The sequence below is a fragment of the Enhydra lutris genome, unplaced genomic scaffold (genome assembly GCF_002288905.1).
Source record: "Enhydra lutris kenyoni isolate GAN:26980312 unplaced genomic scaffold, ASM228890v2 scaffoldscaffold44, whole genome shotgun sequence".
Taxonomy (NCBI): Eukaryota; Metazoa; Chordata; class Mammalia; order Carnivora; family Mustelidae; genus Enhydra; species Enhydra lutris.
Window position 1 is genome coordinate 4,815,235 of NW_019154128.1, and position 22,145 is coordinate 4,837,379.

The following is a 22,145-nucleotide window of genomic DNA, read 5'->3' on the forward strand; positions in this document are numbered from 1 at the left end:
CTGTGCTGAGAAAGGCCTCTCTCCTTTGGCCTCCCGTGTCATCCTCTTTGCTGTTCTACAATATCACTTTTCTTCCTTCAACACCTCCCAATTATTTATGGAGGGTCTCCCCTATGGTAGGACCTGCCCAGATGGTGAGAATTTGGACCCAGTTCCTGCCCTCACGGGGCTCACATCTGGTTGAAGAGAAAGATTATAAACAGGAAGAGGAAATGACACTGGGTCTGTCTTTCCCAGCACGCTGGGAGTCAGAGCAGGTGCTGGTGACTCTAGGAGGGAGCAGTGTCTTCGCGCACACGAGGTGTCAGGAGATACGGAATAAATGAGCCGAGGAAAGGAGCATTCAGTGGACCTTTATGTTCCCAATCTTTCATGCACTGCAGGATGTAAAAGAATCAAAGCTAATTTTTCTCGTGTTTACAGGTGGAAAGTTTTCTCGTCTCAAAGAATATCTTTGTGACCTTTTTGGAGATAATAAGAAATTTTCCCTCTTACCAGGAAGCAGCAGCTGGTCCATATAGAGAGGCAGATTGCTATTAAACATCTCCTGCCTGTCATTGATTCATCATTCAGATAGATTACACACAAGACACGTTAAAAATGTGGTCGGCACCACAGGTTTTTATTTCTATTAAATTCTATGGCATATGATCTTGAACAAACATTTGTAGTCAATATTTGATAAAAAGTCTGATTCAATCAAGTAAATAAAGCATTAGAAAAAATAATTTCATTCCTTTGCTAAACTAAATCCATTAAGACTCTAACACAAGTAGAACGGAGGACAAAGAATGTTTAAAACAAAACAAAATAGTGAGACCCATTGTGCATTTGCATTTTGAAATTAATTGCTGCCCTAATTATTTGTCAGTAGAAGCATAAATTAAGCAAATATAACTTACAGTAAGCTTTTAGACACCCACAGGATTCTCCCCTCAAGAGCAAATTGTCAGAAGGGTTCTGTGTGATGGTCTATTTTTGCTGTCTTTCCATGATCGACGGAAGGGAGAAGATTGGAAATGGAGTGGTACGGAGATGGAACAGGGACTCCAGATGAAAACGTCAACAAAGGTAGGTGCTTCTAATTTTCCCCTGTAAGGTGTGAGAGGGTAATAACAAATAAGGAATGTTGGTGCCAAAGGAAACCTTTGGAAACCCTACTGAAGTTGAACTTCCATTAAAAGCAAGTGCAACTCTGTGACCCCAACACAGAACCAAAAGGTGAAAAACACCGTTAAGCGTGGCGTGGTTATTCATCGTGCCTTGCATAAATAGGATTGATTGGCTTGAGTATTTGCTCCATCTGGTTTCCCTTACACCGTGTCAGTGGAGCTATAGGCATCTAGCACAGCTGGAATATTTTTTCTAGCCCACAATCAGGCATACATTGTTGGTGATCTCTCTGAAAATTTTCCGCAACAACACAATGATGCTGAATAACAAACAGCTCCAAATCTCAATGACTCAAATTAACCACCAAAGTCTACCGCTCATGCTTCCTGGGCTGCAGGTCAGCCGTGGCTTGGCTGATCGAGGCTGGGTTCAGGTAGGCGACTGTCCTGCGGGTGGGCTCTGCAGGTGTGTGGGTTGGTGGGAACAACTCCTTCACCCTGCGGCTCAGTTCCGTTCTGTTTCATCTGACTCTCATTCTGCCGGGGTCATCTGAATTACTGGGCTCGTTATCTTCTCACGGTAAAAGTGGAGGCTCTCAGGGGAGTGAGTGTAAACGTGCAATGCCTTACAGCCTAGGCTCCAAATAGGCACAATGTCATGTCTGCCCCCCTTTCATTGGCCAAAAGATGTCCCATTGTCAAGCTCAACGCCGGTGGGGTTAGACAGTAAATTCTTCCCATGGAGGTCAGTGTGAGTGTGTTGGGGGGGATGGGGAAGGGACTATTTGCTGAGTGATAATTTAATCTACTGTGACTACACATATTGAAAGGAAGACCTTCATTTTCCGATCTGGGCTTTTACACAGGAATTATTTAAATTTTGCCTTAAACTACCCCCTACCCCCTCATGAGTTATGTTAATTATAAATATGTTAGATTAGCCAGAAAGATCTTCCAGGAAGATAAAAATATGGAGGATTTAGACAGATATGTGAATGAAACTCTAGCAACAATGGCCTGATGTGGCCAACGGAGTCTCACCCTGCCTTATGAAGAAGGGGTCCTTTGAATGCGGGTCTGCAGGCCTTAGTCGGCTTTGAGGCCACGCACCGAGCTGCCTGGTGGAGACCAGACAGCAAGAAATTTTGCCTCAGCAGATGTGTGCATGACTTCACTGCTCTGATTACAGCATCACCTCTCCCCTGTCACCAACTGGCAACCCACAGTAAAGGATGTTTTTCTGATCATTTTGCACTCATTAAATGCAGCTGTCACAACAGTGGATGCGAGGACGCATGCAAAACTTTCCTGCCACGTCAAGATAAAACTGAAGAGCTTTTAAAAAAAAAAGAGCTGAAACCTTTGAAGCCTATTCTCAAGGAATATTGGAAGTATTGCCTTTTGTCGCTGACAATTGAAAGGGTTCCTTCGCGATCCCAATTAAGCATTGGCCCAGGCTAAGGAAGCATCATCCGTCAAAATTTTGCAGCAGAAAACATTGGGCTGAGCACTGGGGTTCAGTTCCTGGGTCTGAATGATCTAGGGGTTCCATACTCATGGAAGTGGCTGATCCCTGCTAATGATTTCAATGGGGCGAAGTAGTTCCCTGATTCTTGAAGAAATGTTACAAGATTAAAATAATCGGATGTCTCCTACATATCCCATCAGAGAAGTGGGGCAAACAAGTGGATTCTGGATCCATAACACAGACCTGCTGATTAGACTCTCAGGGTGGAGACGAGGGCCTTCCTTGGTCTTGGCTCACTCATCAGAATCCATTTCACCGATCCATAGGTTTGCAGAAAGGACAGTGCTCTCAGGGATGTGCCTCTTGATGGAGCATCTCTTGAGCATTCCAGTTCTTTCCCAAGTACCAGCCTTCCTCAAAAGTTGACTCTGGGGGCGCCTGGGTGGCTCAGTGGGTTAAGCCGCTGCCTTCGGCTCAGGTCGTGATCTCAGAGTCCTGGGATCGAGCCCCGCATCGGGCTCTCTGCTCTCTAGGGGAGCCTGCTTCCTCCTCTCTCTCTGCCTGCTTCCTCCTCTCTCTCTGCCTGCTTGTGATCTCTCTGTCAAATAAATAAATAAAATCTTTAAAAAAAAAAAAAGTTGACTCTGGGTATTGCTCTTCTGAGAAGATTTCCATCTGCCCCCTCCATTGGGGTGGTAATAGGGTCATTGGCTGTGTTCCCTCCATACCACTGCCCACCTATGTTTCACAGTAGTGACCGCTCTGTCCCTTTCATGGCACCATTTGTTCATGGGTCCCCACTTGACTGGGATTTTTTGAGAGTCAGGACTGTGTTTATGGTCATATGTGTGGCCCTAATGGGGTCATATGGGGCTGCCTGCCACCCCAGATGGTGAAGGGCAGAAGGGAGGAAAAGAAAAGAAGGCAGTCAATGGCATCAGGCAATTCCAAGGGGTGACTGGGCACACCTTGCCTCCAAATGTTGCTGGTGAACATCTGGTAACAGAGATACAGATGTTTTTGCCTCCCCTCCTCCACCTCTGGGTGCACATTACAGGTTCCTGGGCACATGTGCAGTAATTATTGGTTAAGTAATAGGAGAAGCACTTACCCCTAGGGTGAGTGTGTCCTTCAGGGTCCAGTCAGGAAAATTTACCTCACAAGATATTTCTTATCTCTGAGTCTCTGCCTAAGTTCTTTTGGACAGAGCCCCACAACCATGAAGCAGGGAGAAAAGAGCCGGGGGCTTGGTGACAGGCACCGCGAGAACCAGTCTGCAAAAATCCAGTTTGCTCCTCCATCACAAGATGGGACACACTGGAGTGACCCGCTGTAGGGTCTGACCACCATGTCCGCCATCCTTGCCTTCTCGTGATAGGTGGTGATGTCACAGGCAGCTTCAGGGAACAAAATGTAAGGAGCTGAGATGCCGTCTTGTGCTTGATGCCATACTGGTGAGAAAGTCCAAGACCAGAGAGGAATGACGAGTTCAAAGGAATCGTGGACGAGAACCTAGCATTCTCTGGTGTGTGGGTCGCCATGCCAGTGCTGCCAGAGATCTGAAATAAGAGCTAGAGGACCAGGCAGAGGGTAAGCGGGCCTGGAGCCCAAAGAGTGTTTTGCTGGCTTAGGTGAGCCCAGGAGGGTCATGGAGCCCCTTGTCCACACCACACTCTGCCTCGTCCTGGAGAGTGAAGAACTCCTTTCCTGGTTGCCTTGTCTATCCGGAAGTATATTTTGACTAGATTTTCTTCCTAATTGGAATTTATGAGATCTACTTTATAAACACTGCTCGACAAATCAAGAGGGGGTTCACACTGCTTGTGTGTGTACCATGTGCAAGCTAGCTCCTTCCCTTCCTTCCGTGACTCACCTTGAATGTCCGTCCCCTCCACGGAGGCCGTCCTTTAAACGCCCACTTTGAAGTTGCTCTTCTCCATCACTCGCTACCTTAGGTGCTGGTTATTTTCCCTGCCTAATGCTAATTATAATTTATAATTAGTTCCTTTACCTGTTGAATTATCTGGCTCCTCCAGAAGGGCAAGGCCAGGGTCTATATCCTGATGCTAGCACGGTCCTCGGTGCATCATAGAAATGACGGATGAGCTAAATACTAATACTAAAGAAATACGCAGATTGCGGAGTGGAACATTAAATAATATCCACTGCTTTTTATCTCAGGCTCTTAACATGGAGAGGAGACATAGATACCGAGGGGTACCAAAACCAGGCATTGCGAGACAATCCCTTTTTAGAGAGACATGGCGATGGATTCTGATAGAAAGCATTGCTGGTGACCTTGGCCATGGTGTGGATTGCACTGCTCTTCAGCTGAGAAGGGTGAGCAGAGAAAGCAGAGTGGGCTTGAGGACAGGCATCCCCTGACTCCTGAAGAATGGACTTCTCAGTGGTTTTTGACCTCTGGTCAGTGTGTGTGTGTGTGTGTGTGTGTGTGTGTGTGTGTGTTTGGTGTGTGTGTGGTCTCAGCCTGAACCATCAGGTACTTCTGGTGTCATGGAGGGTCCAGCCTGTTTGAGGGGCGAGTTGTCCTAGGTATCTTCTGGTCGGTCTCTCGGTCTCTCGGTCTCCCTAAAGTCAAGTGGACAGTGCTATTACTCTCCTCTTCGGTGGTCCATGGGCCTCTGTGGTCCTCAGGGAGTGACAGTAGCTTACACCCATTCCATGGGTGGCAGACAGTATTTAATTATATTATTCATGCCTATACCTCTTTCAACTGTGCTTTCTACATACCTTTCATTTTAATAAGAAAGCGCTCACAACTTGGTATCGATAGCATCATTTCTGAGTATTTCCTGAAAACTCTTGAGGGTAATTCTGAGGGCTCTGGGGTGTGGCAAGACCAAGACTGGCGCTCGGAGGGTTAGCAGTGCCTGCCTGGAAGGGGACCCTGGACCCTGCAGCTTATGGGAAGGAACTGGCCCAACCCTGAGAGTTCGGGCGGGCTACCACCTCGAGTCGGGGCGACCACCCGGAATTTGGGAGGCTTGAGGATTTATATTTTCATTAATGAAGGCTTCAGAAAGTGTACTGTCCCTAATTCCCTTCCTTGAAAGATGGAAACTTTAATGTGCAGTTAATTAAATGTTGTGTTGATTTGCAAGCGCTGAGCTCTTAGGGGCCTCGGGAGGTAGAGGCAAGTTTAGAAATCAAACAACGGGAGGACTGGCTGTCCCTGGTCTGACCACAGAGCGAGCGGTACTGTTTTCTCCAGATGCCCAGGAGGCGTTCGAGGCGCCCCTGTGGCCAGGACCTGCGTCCTGGGTCCGGTAGTGCCCGCATGGTCTGTTTACTGTGGAAAGGAGCAGACCAGGGCCCGGCTGTTTTCAGGGGCATTCTTTTTTTTTTTTCCCCCTAGTGCTCCAGCACTTCTTTGTACTGAGAGGAGCTGTGTCATGCTAGAATTCTTTTCACAACAAACTAAAGAACCCAGCTGTGGCGCTTGGTGTGACTGTGGAAGCTGTGGGCTTGTGCACGCGGTTCGGAATAGGGGGAGCCATTCAGCTGTGAAGGTGGGCTCCGTGTCAGACACAGTGCCAGCCGGACTGGGGTGGGGGTGGGGAGAGGGACACCTGCTCATGGGGTGTCTGGGGCTTGGCCATCGGAGGACACCGAGGCATTGATGGATATTCTGGTACTGAGGATCAGAGGCTGAGCGGGGCAAGACCATGGAGCTCGCCTTCTCTCACTGCTGCCAATAGATGTGGGGGAAATGTGACTGAGAAATTCAGCGGCTGGATTTTGCAAGCGGAAGTAGGGTTCTCTCCAAAGAGCTAGCACCTGTTAACAGTGACAACCTTATCATCCATTTGGCCCTGGCTAAAGGCACAACTTCCGCAATTACCGAATGACATCTTGTAGGGTTATCTGCCACCAGAGCTTGCTTTCCTCGACACAACGCCTGGCAAGAACAAAGCACCCATACCTGATCAAGAGACACACTGACGTCTCATTTGGCATCCGAACTCCTGACTTGTCAGTCTTCTGGGCGGTCATCTTGCTTAGGGTGCCCTAGAAAGCTGGCAGAGTTTCTGGGATTGACTTTGGAAAGTGTTGGCGGTGCTACGATATTCTTATTATGAATAAAAATTTTAAACCCAAGCTGATAAACATATTTTTTTTCACACTGAATTCATCAGGAATACATTAACATTTTCTAAAAGGTAAAGACGAAAAAAAAAATGGAAGAATTAAAAGGAGAACATTAGGATGTATTTGGCCATTAGGATCCCCGTTTCCATCAGCTGCTGTATGAGCCAGAACCTTACCCCATGTAACTCACACTTGGGGAATTAGCCTATGGAATAATTATCACTCCCGATGAGCAGAGTAAGAGCTTGTTCCCGTGTGTGTGTGCAGAGCCATTCGTCCTAAGGAAGAAATCTGGAGTGAAAGCTCACAGCATATTTTGCATAGGTCCTGTAAAAGGATCCAGGCAAAACAGGCTTTGCAACATTAGCTATGATCATATATGGAAAAAGCAGTTACTTTCTGTGGTGACATATGGCTGAGTTGGTACGATGCCCAGGAATCTCAGTGTCCCCCCGCCCCAAGAAGGGTGAGCCCCGGCTTTATCCTCTGCCCCGTTGTCATCGGGACCAACAGCACAGGCAGCCTGTGGAGACATTGCCGGCAGAAGTGAAATCACGTACACCTGCGTCAAGACCAAAGCTGCTGTTGGGCTCTGGCAGTTGGCAGGTGGACTGTCCCCGTCCGTGGAAGTGATTTTTCCTAAATCAGGGAAATTATGAATGGAGCCCATACCCATCTGCTTCAAATTCGAGCGCGGTGACACCCCACCGTCAACAACAATGATCAAAACGCACTCTTCTATCGTAAGGGTGATCCTATCCTTCCATGATGGGAATTTCGACTCTTTCTCATACTATTCCTTAACCAGGAAACTCACTTCCAAAATTTCTAACGTGGCCAGGCAAATAAATTGAATTTGGTTATGGAAGGGACAGAGAAACGTGACCACGTGAGAGCAGGACCCTTGTAAATCCACTCATTCATTGATAGGATCGTGACTTGATTCAGTTAAGCGTCCGTGCGCGCCAGCTCTCAGCGCTGGGGATGCGAAGAGATCTTGACCTTCAGGGTTCACAGTGCTGTGAGAAGGACAGCGATTCGCGAGGAAGCAGCCAAGTACGCACGCTTTAGCTACAGGGTTGCCTTGAGAAACCCTTCCCCTTGGCTCTGGGGTGGGCCCGGAGGGATTCAAGCCTTCTAAGTGACCCCGATTGCTGGGTGCAGGTGGGGAGGACAGAGCCGCTGGGATGGGCCCATCCACAAAGACCACTGCTCTGCTGCTTCCTAGCTCTCGACCCCTGATGGAGACCTGCAAACTCCGCTTCCTCACTCTCCAGACAGAGAGGGCAGTGCCTCCTGTCGTCCCATGTGCTGAGGCTTCATTGCAGAATTTTATGGAAAGAGCTTCATGGGCCGCTGGCTGTTGTGAGCGCTCAGGAGGGTCAGCGCCCTGTAATGGGGAGTGTGGTGCCAGGCTTGGAGAGGCAGCCCCCAGGGCCGGTCTGGGCCCCAGTGGGTGAGTTCTCTGCAGGCGGAAGAGTCTCCTAGGTTTGGGTTTTGGGAGGAATACTTTGGAGAGGTTTCGGTACATGAGTTAGGAGACAGAAGGGCGGAGGGTGCTGAGCTGTGGCCAAAAGACCAGTCTGGAGGAGGCAGAGACAAACTGGACGGCGTGTTGTGAAGGTCCATCTGCAGGGGCATGGGGAAGACACACCTGGAAAGTCAAATAGGAGGGAGGAATGAGGAGAGAGACAGGGAGGGGAAAAGGGAGGGAAAGGGAGGGGAAGTGAGAGATACACACACACACACACAGAGGTACAGAGAGATATATAGAGAGAAACAGGAAGAGAGACAGACAAGGAGAGAGGGAGGAAGAGGGGCACATGGGGAGACTTTGGTGTTGAGGCTGAGGGCCATGCCACTGACTGGAGAATACAGCAAGGAGGGTGCTGAGTAGAAAGGGTGTAGGGGGGCGCCACCCCCTCCTCCAGAAGAGGAGCTGCCCCCTGACAGGTGCAAAGGTGTGCATAAGGCACTTGGCTTACCCCCAGTCCAGAAAGTCAGTGATGAGCTGGCTCCCGTCTGCCTGTTCCAGCACTTTCAGCTCCCCACGGGCGACCTGTTCTCGGCATTCGCCCAATGGCACTCGCTCCGGAGCTGTGTGCCCAGATCGGGGCGTGGCTCCCGAGGGTGCGAGCAGGCAGCCATCCATGGAGCAGAAGATGAACCCTGCGGGGCTGGGGGCTGAACTGAGTCAGGGGATGGAGAGCTCAGCTGCAGGTGCCCCGTCAGCCGTTCCGACGGTGGGTCTGTGCGGGCACAGTGGTGCCTGCAGGCTCCATGCAGCTCCCACATGGCACCTGCTTCTTCCCTCCGTGCCCGGGGTTGCAGGTGCCACCAGACTTGCTCTTCATGCTCGCACATGTTCCTCAACACCCGAAGAGCACCTCCTGTGCAGGGCTCTGTCTCGGGCACCAGCCACCAGGATGCCCCAAACGGATGGGGCTCAGTCAGGAGTGGAGCCTGGTGTTCTCCCCTCCTCCTCCAACTGTGGCCTGAGGGGTTTGATCTCTTGCTAGAGAAATTCCAGGCAGGCAGCAGGTTGTGCGTGGAGAATGAGGGGCTCGTCCTCCCACTTTGAAGCCACAGCTGTTCTGCCTTCTGGCCGCGCTTCCCTCGGCCTTGGCTTCAGAGGCCCCGGGGAGCTGTTTTCAGGGGAGCAGCTCCAGGCTCTCCCACAAAAAACATGTTCCTGGGGAAATGCAAAGAGTGTGGCCTCAAAGAAGAGATGAGGCTATTGCCTTTTCTTCTCCAGGCAGGTGCAGACCCTTCAGGGCTAGGATCTGCTGGTTTCTGTAGTGAGTGGTATGGCTTTAGCAGATGGGTCTCTCTGTACCTTGCCATGAACATTCACAGAGCACTTTGTATGGGGATGGGGCCTGGGTGGTGGCTGTCAACTGCGTCACCTCATCTAAGCCCCACTGTGAAGTCCTGTGAGGTCAGAGAGTACAGGGGTTCCTTGAATAACATGAAATTGAACTGACATGTGGATTGTTTTGGAAATTTTTTGGAGATTTGCAGCAGTTTGAAAAAACTCGCAGACCCAACTGAGTAGCTTAGATATACCACCCCTCCCCCCCAATTAAGGTAAAGGTATTATTGTGAGAATGCAGTATATAATATATATAATGCACAAAATATGTGTTAATCCATTGTTTATGTGATCGGTAAGGCTTCTGTCAGAGTGGGCTATTAGTAGTTAAGATTTTGGGGAGTCAAAGGTTATGTATGGGTTTTCTTTTTCTTTTTAAAAAAGATTTTATTAATTTATTTGACAGACAAAGATCACAAGTAGGCAGAGAGGCAGGCAGAGAGAGAGGAGGAAGCAGGCTTCCTGCTGAGCAGAGAGCCGGATCCAGGGCTCGATCCCAGGACCCTGGGATCATGACTTGAGCTGAAGGCAGAGGCTTTAACCCGCTGAGCCACACAGATGTCCCTATGCATAGGTTTTCCACAGCAGGAGGGGGTGTTTGTTCCCCTAACCCCCACATGGTTCAAAGGTCAGCCGGGTTTGAGAGTCTCTGTGGTCTAGGCAGGGGCACTGGAGTTCAGAAAGCTTAAATAACTAACCAGTTATTTAACTGGTCACACAGCTAGTCATGGTTGGAGATTTTATTTTTGAGAAAGAGAGAAAGAGGAGGAGAGAGAGAGCAAGCGTGAGGGCTCCCGAGCAAGGGTGGAGGGGAGGGGCAGAGGGGGAAGGAGAGAGAGAATCTTCAACAGGCTCCACACCCGGTGCGGAGCCCAACATGGGGCTCTATCTCATGACCCTGAAGTCATGACCTGAGCCAAAATCAAGAGTCAGATGCTCAACCGACTGAGCCACCTGGGCATCCCTGGAGATGGTTTTTGAATCCCGATCTTTGGATTCTGAAAGCTGAATTCATTATATTATAGTCTATTGCCTCTTCCAGAGTTCTTCATTTTCAATGACTTTATTTTCCGCTCTTTTTGGGCACTTCAGCTGAGGAATACGAGTTTGGGAGTAGCTCAAGGAAGAGGCACTGGGTGGAGGGCGGGGCTAGTGCTAAGTTCATGGGCTATTTGTAAGTCAAATGAGCCCTCTTCTTGCAGCCTAGTGGCACACTTCACACACCTGGAATATCTTTCCTCTAAAGCACGGACGAGCAGCTTGGAGTCCTCAAACTTTAGCAAGACAACCCTTCATCTAATAAATGCAGGTACAAACCCCTTAGTTCCAGTTGTGGAGCCCTTTCAAATGCACACTCACGCCTTCCGGGGTGAGCCAGCCCTCCAGCTGTGGCTGGCCCTGAGAGCCTGGGGCCCAGGATGAGCTCTAGACAGAAGCTCACCCCAGAGCTGTGACATCTGAGGTCATGCGCGTGTAGCTAGCTAGTGTCTCAGGAATGAGTCAGAGAGACACAGACTTTTCTCCTATTCACATACATCTTCAAGGAAGGGTCTGGCAAGATGTTCCCTTTTCACTCTTGGAGAAGTAGTTACTGGAGCAGGAAATCCCACCTAGAAATCACGTTGCCAGTCCCCTGCCAGTCCTCCTTCCCTGTGCTCTCATACTTTTTGGGTTGCCTCTAAATCCTCAGCCAAATCATAGGTCCCCTCTGCCTCCACTTCTCCAGCAACTAGAAATCAGCCGTGGATCTCTTTGGTGTTCCTGCCTTGGGGTTGGACTTTCATGTTTACTTATCCCTCTTCTGTTTTTCCCTTAGTATTTATGGAGGGAGAGATCATTCTTCTCTAAAATCCCCCAGTCTGCCCTCCCTCTTCACCAGTTCTTAGTGCACAAAAATGTGTTTAAAACACGGACAGTTTCAGATTCTGGATTTCATGCTGCTCTTGTCCAATGTTCCCCTCTCCTGGCCTGCCATCCCAACAAGTCCTTCATGAAGAGGGCAATGGTAAAAGAGTGTTTGAAGCTTGGGCATATTTGTAGATGCTGAAAAGTATTCTGTACATGTACATTTATATATGGAATTCATAAACATACATACAAGTCTTCCCCCCTGAATTCTATTTCGTGCTAAAAAAAGAGTACAAAGAGCCTCCCATGCAGAAAGGTCACTTCAAAGACCCACCAGCTCTTGAGGAAGTTGGTAGGCTGTATGTGGATTCTAGAAACCAAGGCCAGCCTCTGTCCATGGGTTAGGAGGTATTGGGAGGGCTGCTCCCTCCATCCAGCATGGAGGTGTGTCTTGTGCCTCTTGCCAACGGGAGAAGCTTCTTTGTCATCTCAGGGTCCTGGGTTTCATGGGACTGGAAGGCCCTAGTGGTGGGGACCATGATGGTCAGTAGGAAGCCACCAAGCCAGAGCAGCTTTTTCCTTGGTTCCATTCCCAGGAGGGCAGCAATCGTCTTCTTCATCCTCCCTCATCCGTATCTCTTCCAGATACAATCTTAGCTCTAACATTATATCCTGAAAAATAGTGTTAGAGAACAAAACCCAGCCACCTTCTACCATTTCTGACCACTTTAGGCTAATGATCCGGGCTTGAGAGCATCAAGTGAAATTCACAGGAAAGTCACAGACAATGAGAGACAGTCAGATCTTGTGTGTGTTTGGCGCTCAGTTCACTAAGAGGCAACTGGGAAGGAATCTGAAAAGTGTTCAAAAGGGAAGTTGGTGGTAACGCTTGCTTGTGAGGTCCAGGTTGCCAGATTGGCCTAGTCTGGAGTTAGATTTTGAGAGGCTGTTGTACTGGAATTTGTCACGTGAGTCAGAACCCATTTGCTGGGTTTCTCCCTGAAGAACTGCTACTGAGAGAGGTGAGCCACGATTTGGTCAGGTGAAACTCATTGACGTGGTTAGGGTGAACAACACTCAGGGTCTTTGGCCCTCTGTGGGACAGACGCTGAGTCTATGGTTAACTGAGGGGCGGGGGGGTCACTGCTCAAATGGACTCTGTGGGCTTTTTAAATAAGAGCATGGGAATTGGTATGACGTTGAGGCGGTCCTGGGGAAGATGTGTGGGATGAGGGGACTTGGAGGATTGTCTCATTGCTTTCCTCTTAAGCTGACGCCTTTGGAGGGATGGCAAGCCCAAGCCTGCCCACAGAGGTGAGAACCTACAGAAATGGTAAAGCCCTCCAGGGAAGGATGGTGCAGCCCTCTTTGGCAACCTCTGCTAATGTCCTAACAATCCGCATTGTCAGGACCTCCTTTCTTCCTATTGAACTTAAATTCTTCTCACTCCAGTTCAAGCCGCTCGCTTCTCACTCCCTACTAGATGGGGATGAGGAACAGCTGGTTATAATCTTCTGTGCATAAATCCACAGTTCTTTGAGAAATGAACTCACACACACACACACAAAAAGTTCTACCTTTAGGATTGTTTTTTTCCCCTCTGGAAAATATTCTCCAGATTAAATAGAAATTAATTTTCAATTTCTCAAAAATCTTATTTCCTAGCCGATAGCATTTCCATATGGATATCTTACAGGAAAGTAGTAGACCCTTAAGTTCTGGAGGTTTAGAAGTCTTGCCAATAATGCTTTTGAAAATATGAACTAGAAGTCTTCCTATGGAAAGACTTGTCATAAATAATAAGTTCTTGGAATGAAAGTGTCCATGAACTTAAGGGTTTGTGTGATGTTGTCTCCCTGAATCTTACGGCATCAGGAACTAGGGTTTTAAATTTGGAAAAATGTATGCGCCATAAGCGGCTTGTACTGTGGAAGAGGATAAGCTTCAGGGCTTGGCTCTGCTCTATTTTTATTTCCATTATGGGTTACTTTTGTGTGTTTTGATGAGATTCTACTGATAGAGGAACCAGGACTGTTCAGGTCAACATTTGGCTTCTGGTTGGACCATGCTAGAAGCAATGGGTGCGGGGTGGGTGGGGGTGAAGAGTGGGAAGCGCCCACAGCAGTGGGCAACAAGACCTTGGTGCCTCTTCTTGGCTGCCCTCCTTCCTTTCTGCTCCCGACACTGCCCTTCACCCTGGCAGCCACCAGCAAAACCCAGAAACGAGAAGAAACCTGGGAGACACTTGGAGAGGTCACCAAGGTGGGTGCAAATTTCTTGTTGGGGGTGTGGATCATTTCTGATTTTGCTGCAAAGGTCAGAAGGTAAGAATGATAAAGAGAAGGGGAGAAGAAAGGGGGAGCATGGTGGAGGGAAGAGGGTGGAGCAGAGGGGGTGGAAAGGCGCCAGGGGAAGGGGAGGGAGAGGCAGGGAAACAGCTGTCAGTTTCTGGGAAGAGAAGCCGAAAGTTACAGTGCCGTCTCAAGGCGCAGCAGCCCTAGGGCTGCTAAAAACTCACTCATTGGATTCAGCCCCTAAGCCAGCTGGCACCTCCCCACCCCCACCACCACCTTGCTCTCCTCCTAGGCACTGGGAGTGGTAGCAGAGTCACACAGGGAAACTCCACTTACACCGTGTCCTTAACGATTTCCCCGTTCCCTGTCCAGTCCGGACAGAACTCGTTCAGGACCTCCCTGGCCTTCCCTCCATCTGGCTCCATTCCATTTCTGGTCCCCTTTCTTGAGCCCCAGCAGCCCTCCCTGGCTCACAGCAGCGCCCCAAACTTTCATGCTCTGGCTTCTAGCCTGCATCTGCCTCTCCAGCTGCCTCTCTTGCCACCCGACCTTGAACCGGGTGCCTCTGCCACCCAGAGGTTTTGGTGACTCCCCCGGGCCACCCAAGCTTTTCCGCACAGCGTTGCACAGGTTGTGCCCTCCATCTGGAATAAGAAAAAAGCACCACCACCGGGGAGCTCATGGGAGCGCAGGCAGGGGCTAGACTGTCACCCTTTGAAGGATGCACCAGGATCACCTCCATTGTTCCAGAGGAGTAAACCGAAGCTTCTAGAGGTTCGCATCTGGCCTCTGCGAAAACCTACTAGATAAGGAAAGAGCGAGGGGAAAAAAGAACTAGCACACATTTAGCACCTACTGTGTACCAGGGCTATGTCAGCCCTGGATGTATGCTCCTGGTCCAAGATGCTACGACTTGAATGCCAAGCTGTCCCATTTTTCCAGAATAGAGATTTTTGAACCGTATTTAGTTAGAGGAGAGACATGCAGACTTTGTTAGTTTGTTTTTTATCTGGTGCGATAAGGTAAAGGAGTTTCTCTGTCTGCCTCTTTTCTCATTGTCAGTCCTTTTTGTTCCTTGGCTTGCAGCTGTTGTCTGTCTTTGAGGCTCACGAACCTTTTGCAGGAAGAGCTCTAGAGAATTTGGGAAGAAGGGGGGTGGGGAGGAGAGAGGTGCGTGGGTTTTCAAGAAGCCGGAAGACACAGGGAAAATAAAGGTGCTCTCAAGTGTGTCGCCTGCAGCCTTGTCAGGGAACATTTCTTTTTTTTTTTTAATTTTTTTTTAATTTTTTTTTATTTTTTTATTTTTTTATTTTTTTATTTTTTAAAGATTTTATTTATTTGACAGAGAGAGAGATCACAAGTAGATGGAGAGGCAGGCAGAGAGAGACAGAGAGGGAAGCAGGCTTCTTGCTGAGCAGAGAGCCCGATGTGGGACTCGATCCCAGGACCCTGAGATCATGACCTGAGCCAAAGGCAGCGGCTTAACCCACTGAGCCACCCAGGCGCCCCGGGAACATTTCTTTACATGGTTCTTCTTCCCGTCCCTCATGCCGAGCTGGTTCTTCATCATTTTTTAACATCTCTTTGGGGACAGGGACATGAAAGTGAATAGCAGGTCCAAGTCAGGAATTCGGGGTTCTGGGGTGATCTGGTCTGATAGGCTCCCTTCGTCTGCGGCTGTGCCCTTCATGGGGGCAGGTGAGGCCGGTTCACGATTCTGGTCACATCACTGGCCCCTGGGTGACAGCATCACACCTCCATCCATCCATTTACATTTCAAACCAGCACCCGCCTGCTCTTGATTAATTATTCAGTAACGCTGGTCACTTGTGAGCTTTTCTGAGCTCCTATTTCACGTAAAAGGTCCACTCCTTTTTTAGCCAAATCTTCTTTCCCTGATCCTTGTGTAGCTTTTGAAATGAAATGGTACGCATTCCTTTTGAGCCCTCAGCACTCACATATTGGCTCCTCTTCTTTGCAGCGGTACACCTGGATATTGGGTTAGTGGGGCGGCGGGGGCGGTGGGGGGAATCGCCCGTCAGGCTCCCCTTCTCTGCCTACCTCGGACACCTTGGCCAATTCCCCCTCACGGAGCTCCATTTTTTAATAAGTGAATAAAGGGCTTTGGAATGCTGAGTCTCAAGGTCTGTCTGCTCTCTCTTTAATTATTGAGGGCATCTAGGAGAAGTCACAGAGGGACATGGGCTTTAGAATTCAAGAGAATTTGGGGTGTCTCCATTGGCTCTGGCACCTGTTTGCTGATTTCTGTGAGACTTTAGATAAGTTAGGTCATCCATCTGCATCTTACTTTCTTACGGTCTACAATGGGGGTGGAAATATACAGGTAGCAGGGTGGGGGTGGGGTTGAACAGGGAGGCATGAAGCGACACTGGTCACAGGTAATGAGTGTGGACCATGGGAAGATGGCATACTAAGGATTCAACCTTGACCTTCGCAAGCAGTGCAAATAAAACGGTTGAAACAGAAGCAGCCTTCAAGAATAGTTAGGAGGTTTCTTGTGGGGTTACCTTTACCCCAGGCAAAATTCTCACCGGTACCCACGTGGGGGAGTGGGAGTGCCACGTGACCAAACCACCTCAGTTCTCAGTGTTTGAAACCTGAGGTTTGTCCTCCAGACTTTTAAATTCTGGCTCTAACACTTATTAGTTGTGTGCCATTGGAAAAATTTTATTTTCCCTGGCTTTAGTTTCATCATGTTCAGAATGGTTCTGATTCAACCCAGCTCAGAGGAGATATTGTGAAAAAATTAAACGCAAAAGGTGGAAACACCTGGCAGATAGTAGGGCCTGCAGCTGATGACTTTGTTTTCTTAACATCGTGATAAATTAAGGTCCGCTCATAAATGAGTTCTGGTCAGTTCTCAAGTCAGAGAAGGAAAGTCCAGATTTTTGTCACCAAAAGTATTATTAGGTTTTCAAGGAAACAGAGTGCATCCTTTATCACGTAATAAAACTGAATCTACTGGTTTTCTGGCCAGGGAGGGGAAAAAAAACCATAAATACAACTGACATCAATTCTCTGTGCGTCTTGCGTCTCCTCTCCGTGGTTTACAGTTTTCAGAATCCAAACGTCCATCTGTCTCGGAGACCTTTCTAGTCTCTAGAAAAGAAAACAGTCTAGATATAGTCGTGCTGTTTCATGCGGCTGCCTCGGAGCCCCCTTGCATGCTTCCCTTCTGCTGACAAGTGCACGAAGCCAGGATGCTGACTTACGGCTCCCTCTGCCCCCGTGGGTTAACCCCCATCATAGGCCGTTCTGCTGCGTTAATTTCATCACAGCCTCCCCCTGGCTCTTCCGTGGTGAGAACACAACAGAGGACACACATCTCAGTGTGCGTTGCTCATTGCCACCCATGTGGAAAGAGCAGCTAGAACATTGTGGACACCCAGGCCCTTCCTTCCACGGTGTTTATACAGTCCCAATTCAATCAGAGAGCTCCGGATCTATTAAGCCCATTGACGTACAACACACAGTATTACCCGATGGAGAGGCCTGTGCTGGAGAACATTAAAATCTTGATTTAGTTTTCCAGTCCAGACCCCCTTGGTGCATTAGTTCTGAGCCACACACCTTGGATTTCAGTTCAAATGTCCTCTTACTCTGTAAGAGGCAGAGAGAGAGAGAGAGCGAGAGAGCGAGTGAGCAGGCTCTTGGGCTTTGGGCAATACTTGGCAATTAGTGCCCAGACGTAGTAAAAGAACAACAAAAATGCATTTGTTTCCCATCTCTAATGAAAAAGTGATCAAACTGGGGAAGTAAGACAGATCCTATTTGGTTCTCAAGTAATTTCTGGGCTCACGCAGGGGTTGGTGCGTCAGGCCCCGGGTCTCTGTCCTGTGAAAGGTTGAGAGGCTGCCTGCTAGGGCCTCCTGTCCTGCTGGGGAGAGACTCAAGCCCCAGCAGGGAGGTCAGCTTGGACCTGGGTGGGAGGAAGGCAGAGTGGAGGGTGGAGACTGGGGAAGCCTTCCTCCAGCTTCCTCCCTCCATGTACAGGTGGCAGTCCCCGGAGCCCACCCTCCAGTGTCCCCAGCTCTCCTCCCCCTACTGCCCATGCTCCTCACCTGATCTCAGGTGCAGCCCGAATGTCCTTACTCCATGGCAGGTGCTTCAGTCACAGAAGTGCGTTTGGCGACCCTCAGGACCTTATTTCCTCCATTCGAGACACCAAGAGCAGAACTGCCCCTGCCTACTTCACAACATGTGTTAAGAAGAGGCAATGGAATCCTACTGGAGGTTACTAAGAGGCTGAAACAGCCTAAATACACAGGTGTTAAACAGAAATCTCTGCTGACTGAATAATAGATGGGTTGGAACCCCACGGCCAAACTCAGCAGCAGCCAGCAGTGGTTTTCCCTGGGGGCAGGGTGGCGGCCTGGCCTTGTGGAGTCCCTCCCATCAGTTGGGGAGGATACTAGTATGCGGAATGGCCAGGGTGCTGGGTGTCGCCTTGCTGGAGCTGCTTCCCCCTCCCACACTCCCCTCCTGGCCCTGGTCGGTTGGTAGCATGGGCCACTGCACCAGCAGCAGGTATCCCCAAGACGCGGCGTCTGGTGAGGGAGGCGGCGGCTGAATGTGCAGGCTGGGCGCTGTCCACCTGCCGTCAGCAGTGACTCAGAAGGAAGATCGTTTTACTTACACTGGGTGAGTCCGAGTTCGTGGATGGGCTGACTCTTCTGCATGGAGGGAGGCCGGAAGCCTTTTGTGAAGATGAATCACTTTTCCTATACTTTCCCGTGGCTGCCCAAGGGATCCCTTGGGCCAGCGCTGGGAAAACATGGCAAAACTCTTGAAGCTTTGCCGTGGTTCCCATTGTTTTGTTTTGTTTTAAATGAAGTCCGTGACAATGGTTATGATATCCAGGCACGACGGACAATAGTCAGACTGACCTTCCATCTTCATTTTGAAGAGCATTTAAGTGGGAGTGAGAGGATCACACTGTTAAAATAAGATTAATGACAGAAGAAATGCTAACCTCCTCGACGATGGTTAGAAATATAATGAACGGCCAAGGCTGGTTACATGGAAATGTCATCAGTGGCCACACAGGTAGAGAAAGTTACTACCACGGAGGACAAAGTTGGGCTGTGCAGAAAATGGGGTCCAGGGTAACTGTAGCCTCAGCAAGATAAAGCTGATTTTTCTTTTGCATGGAAGTCTGGGCATAGATGGTCAAGGCTGTGGGAGTCTTGCCGTCCACTGCTTTGTGTCTCTCCTTGGGAGTGACAGTGGCTTTGACTGGCACACCACCCTCCATCCTCCATCTCTTGCTGCTTCTTTCCCGTGCTTGCCCTTGAGCCTCCATTCTCAAGGACATCTCTTGCTCCAAGGGTGCAGAGCTAACACACCTGCATTCCTGCCGGCAAGAAAGAGGGCTGGGGAGGCCCTGGCTGGCAAAGGGCAGATGCCTGCTGTTACCTGTAGAAGGTTCCCAGAAGCTCCTAGATGGCACCCTCGTCTACACCCCGCCTGCCCTGGCCACAGCCACGTGACCACACTTAGCTAGCTCTGTCCTATAATCAGTGCTTTGTCAAGACCAAGTTCTACGGAAGAAGTGGAGAACAGAGACTGGGGCACCACTGGTGGTCTCTACCCATCATGTAATTTCAGGGCTTCTGGAATGTGCCTTTTGCCTTCCCTTCCACGTAGCTGATGCCTAAGCTTTCTCAATTACATTGAGTCTTTCCTTAAGACGAAGTGGACTTTCTTATGCTGTGATCTTCTCCAGGCCACTTGTAGGGTTCCTGGTACTCATTCTTTCCCCCAGTAACTCCCAGCCCAGCTGAGCTGGTATCATGGTAATACCATGTCTTTCCAGTGTTCATATTAGGAGACGGCATAGATATTATCGAGGCTGACACAACATACTAGATCTTATACTCACAGTTTAGATTTTTTGTTTGTTTTTTTCTTATTTAGCCCCTAGCAAAGCCCCAGGAGTTGAGTGCTCTTAAGAGAGATGCAGACTTAAAGCCAGAATCCTCACCTAACCTGGTGCTCACCATTACACCACATGGCCTCTCCTTTATCCCATCTGATCTCCAGGTAAGGGCAGGCCCTATGTTGATTCTAGAGGAAGAGGCACATTTCTCTGGGTCCTGGTTCTGAGTGTGCGAGGATGAGGAGTGGAGGTGAGGTGGGTGAACCTATGCTAAAGATCCAAAGGGATGTAAGGCCGTTTGGTAATTTCCCTAAGAGGTGAATGCAGGTGTACTTTTGCTGTAGGTTTCAGGAGATGTAATGTTAAGGCACTAGAAGGGATACTAAAAAAAGAGACAATCGCTTTACTCCAGCTGCATCTCCTTCCCTCTGGTAGACCTGGAGCCCTTCATCAGCCTCCCGTTTCAGCACAGTGAAGGTCATGTCCCCATGGGAGCCAGTTGTCAGCGGAACTCCTGCCCCTGGGGATATGGTCCGACTTGACTGGAATCCTTATTCTGTGTCTTTTTCTTAGCACTTATTTCCTCAAGCTTCTTTTTTGCTTTAATGCCTGGATGCTACTTTTTCTATGTTAGTGTTTTTCATCAAAAGTCACTCCTACCCATACTGTTCTTGAGTTTAGTAGATTTATCAGAGACTAGAAGGATTTTTAGGGAGATCTCATTCTGGGGTGAGGTCTCTGGCACAACTGCCCTGCCTTTTCCCTCCTGCCTCTGGAATAACTTCAGCTTTATTTTTCAAACACATGATTCCCCCGCATTTGTGAATTTATATCCAACCACCAGTTAAGACTCCTCAGAAAAATGGATTCCTTCGGCTATAAGAGATGCTGGAGAATGAAAGATTCCTTCCCTTGTTGCTCTTGATGTTTTTGGTGGCTAGACTGATACAGCTGGAATCCATCTGTATCTTCAGGTAAGGAAGAGATAACATGACTCTCCTGGATGCTAGCAATGAAAGAACCTTGGCTTGTCATGTGGGCTTGAAGGCAGGACCTCGGGATCATGGTGAGTTCATTGTTCCTGAAGCAGTGGGACTTGCTGTAGTCTTCAGAGGTAAAGATCACTAACAATTTTGAAGATGGTTGCCATGAAGGCATCTGTATGAGTTTGGCCATTGATGGAAGCAATGGAGATGCCTAGAGCTTTCCATATCTGGTCTCCCTTCATTCCTAAGCACATGGGAAGGGTCAAGCTGCCCTGAAACTTGTTAGACTAGATCTTCCCAATGGACTTTGAGTGAAGAGATGTGTCATTTTTGGTCTGAGGCAGTTGAGAGTTTTCCATAGTCTTTCCCATGAGCCATGTGTCGAAATAATAGTGGAGAAAGATAAGAAGAGCCTAGATCCCTGAGAGGGTAGGTGGACAGGAGCCCAGCTGACCTGCTTTGGACTTGACATGCACAAGACAGAAACTTCTCTCAGGGGATGGGTATTGAGAGAAACACCAACAGACAGAAGATCTCTTGCTATTTTGACCTTTGTTACCAGAGCATGGCTTAGTTTGTCCTGAATATAGATAATATAGAATTTATATAGACTGTGCTCAGCTCTATATAAATTCCTCAGAATGTTCCTGGATATCTAATAGATTCCAAGATTTGGATAGTCAGGGGATGTTTTGGGATGAGAAGAAAGGGAAGATTTTCTGCATCCTTTATTATTTGTTTTTTTTTTTTTTTTTCTCTCCTTAAGTGGCGATCATCTCAAAGACACTGGGGGATGAGGTGACAAGTACTGAACAGAAACACTAAGAATTGAAGAGAAGCATGGGTAGGACGGTTCCTGAAAGCCCCCTCAAGCCTCGGCTTCCCTAATTGATAAGCTGTTCTGGAACAACTCTGCTTGACATGGTGCCCCGGCAGGTTAGTAAACAGGAGAATGTTGTGTTGAATCCATGTGTTGCCGTCCCACCTTTCACAGCAGCTGAGAATCCAGGCTCTGTTTCCATGAGTAATGACCGAACATAACAATTACACACATCACACAAGATGAGAAAACCCCAGGAGGATACTCTGTGTCCATTCCATTCATGTCTGAAATCTGTTGCGGATATTGGCAAAGTGGCTCCAGCAGGGAGGTGGGAGAGGGGACGGCAACCCCAGAGGTGACTGAGGTAGCAGACAATTCGCACATTCTGCTCTTGGAAGCTCAAAGGGTGCCGAATACCATGCCTCATAAGACACAAAGTGAATATTTACTTATGCAATGGGGACTCTCAGTTAAGAATGAACGTGTTCATTAGGAGTAGAGATTGTTTGAAAACGCTTTCTGCTGTGCAGAAGTGGCGGGTGAATCCTTCTCCATATCATCTCCAGCACAGAGAAAGGCTCCACCTACACACGGGGTGCATGCCTCCCTGTGATGAGCCAAGTTTAACTCTCTGCCCTATATTCTCTGAAGCTCTTCCTGGGGATAGGGACACTCCAGCCACACAGTCGCAGCTGGCGACATCTGCAATCCTTCCTTCCAAGGATAAGGCCAA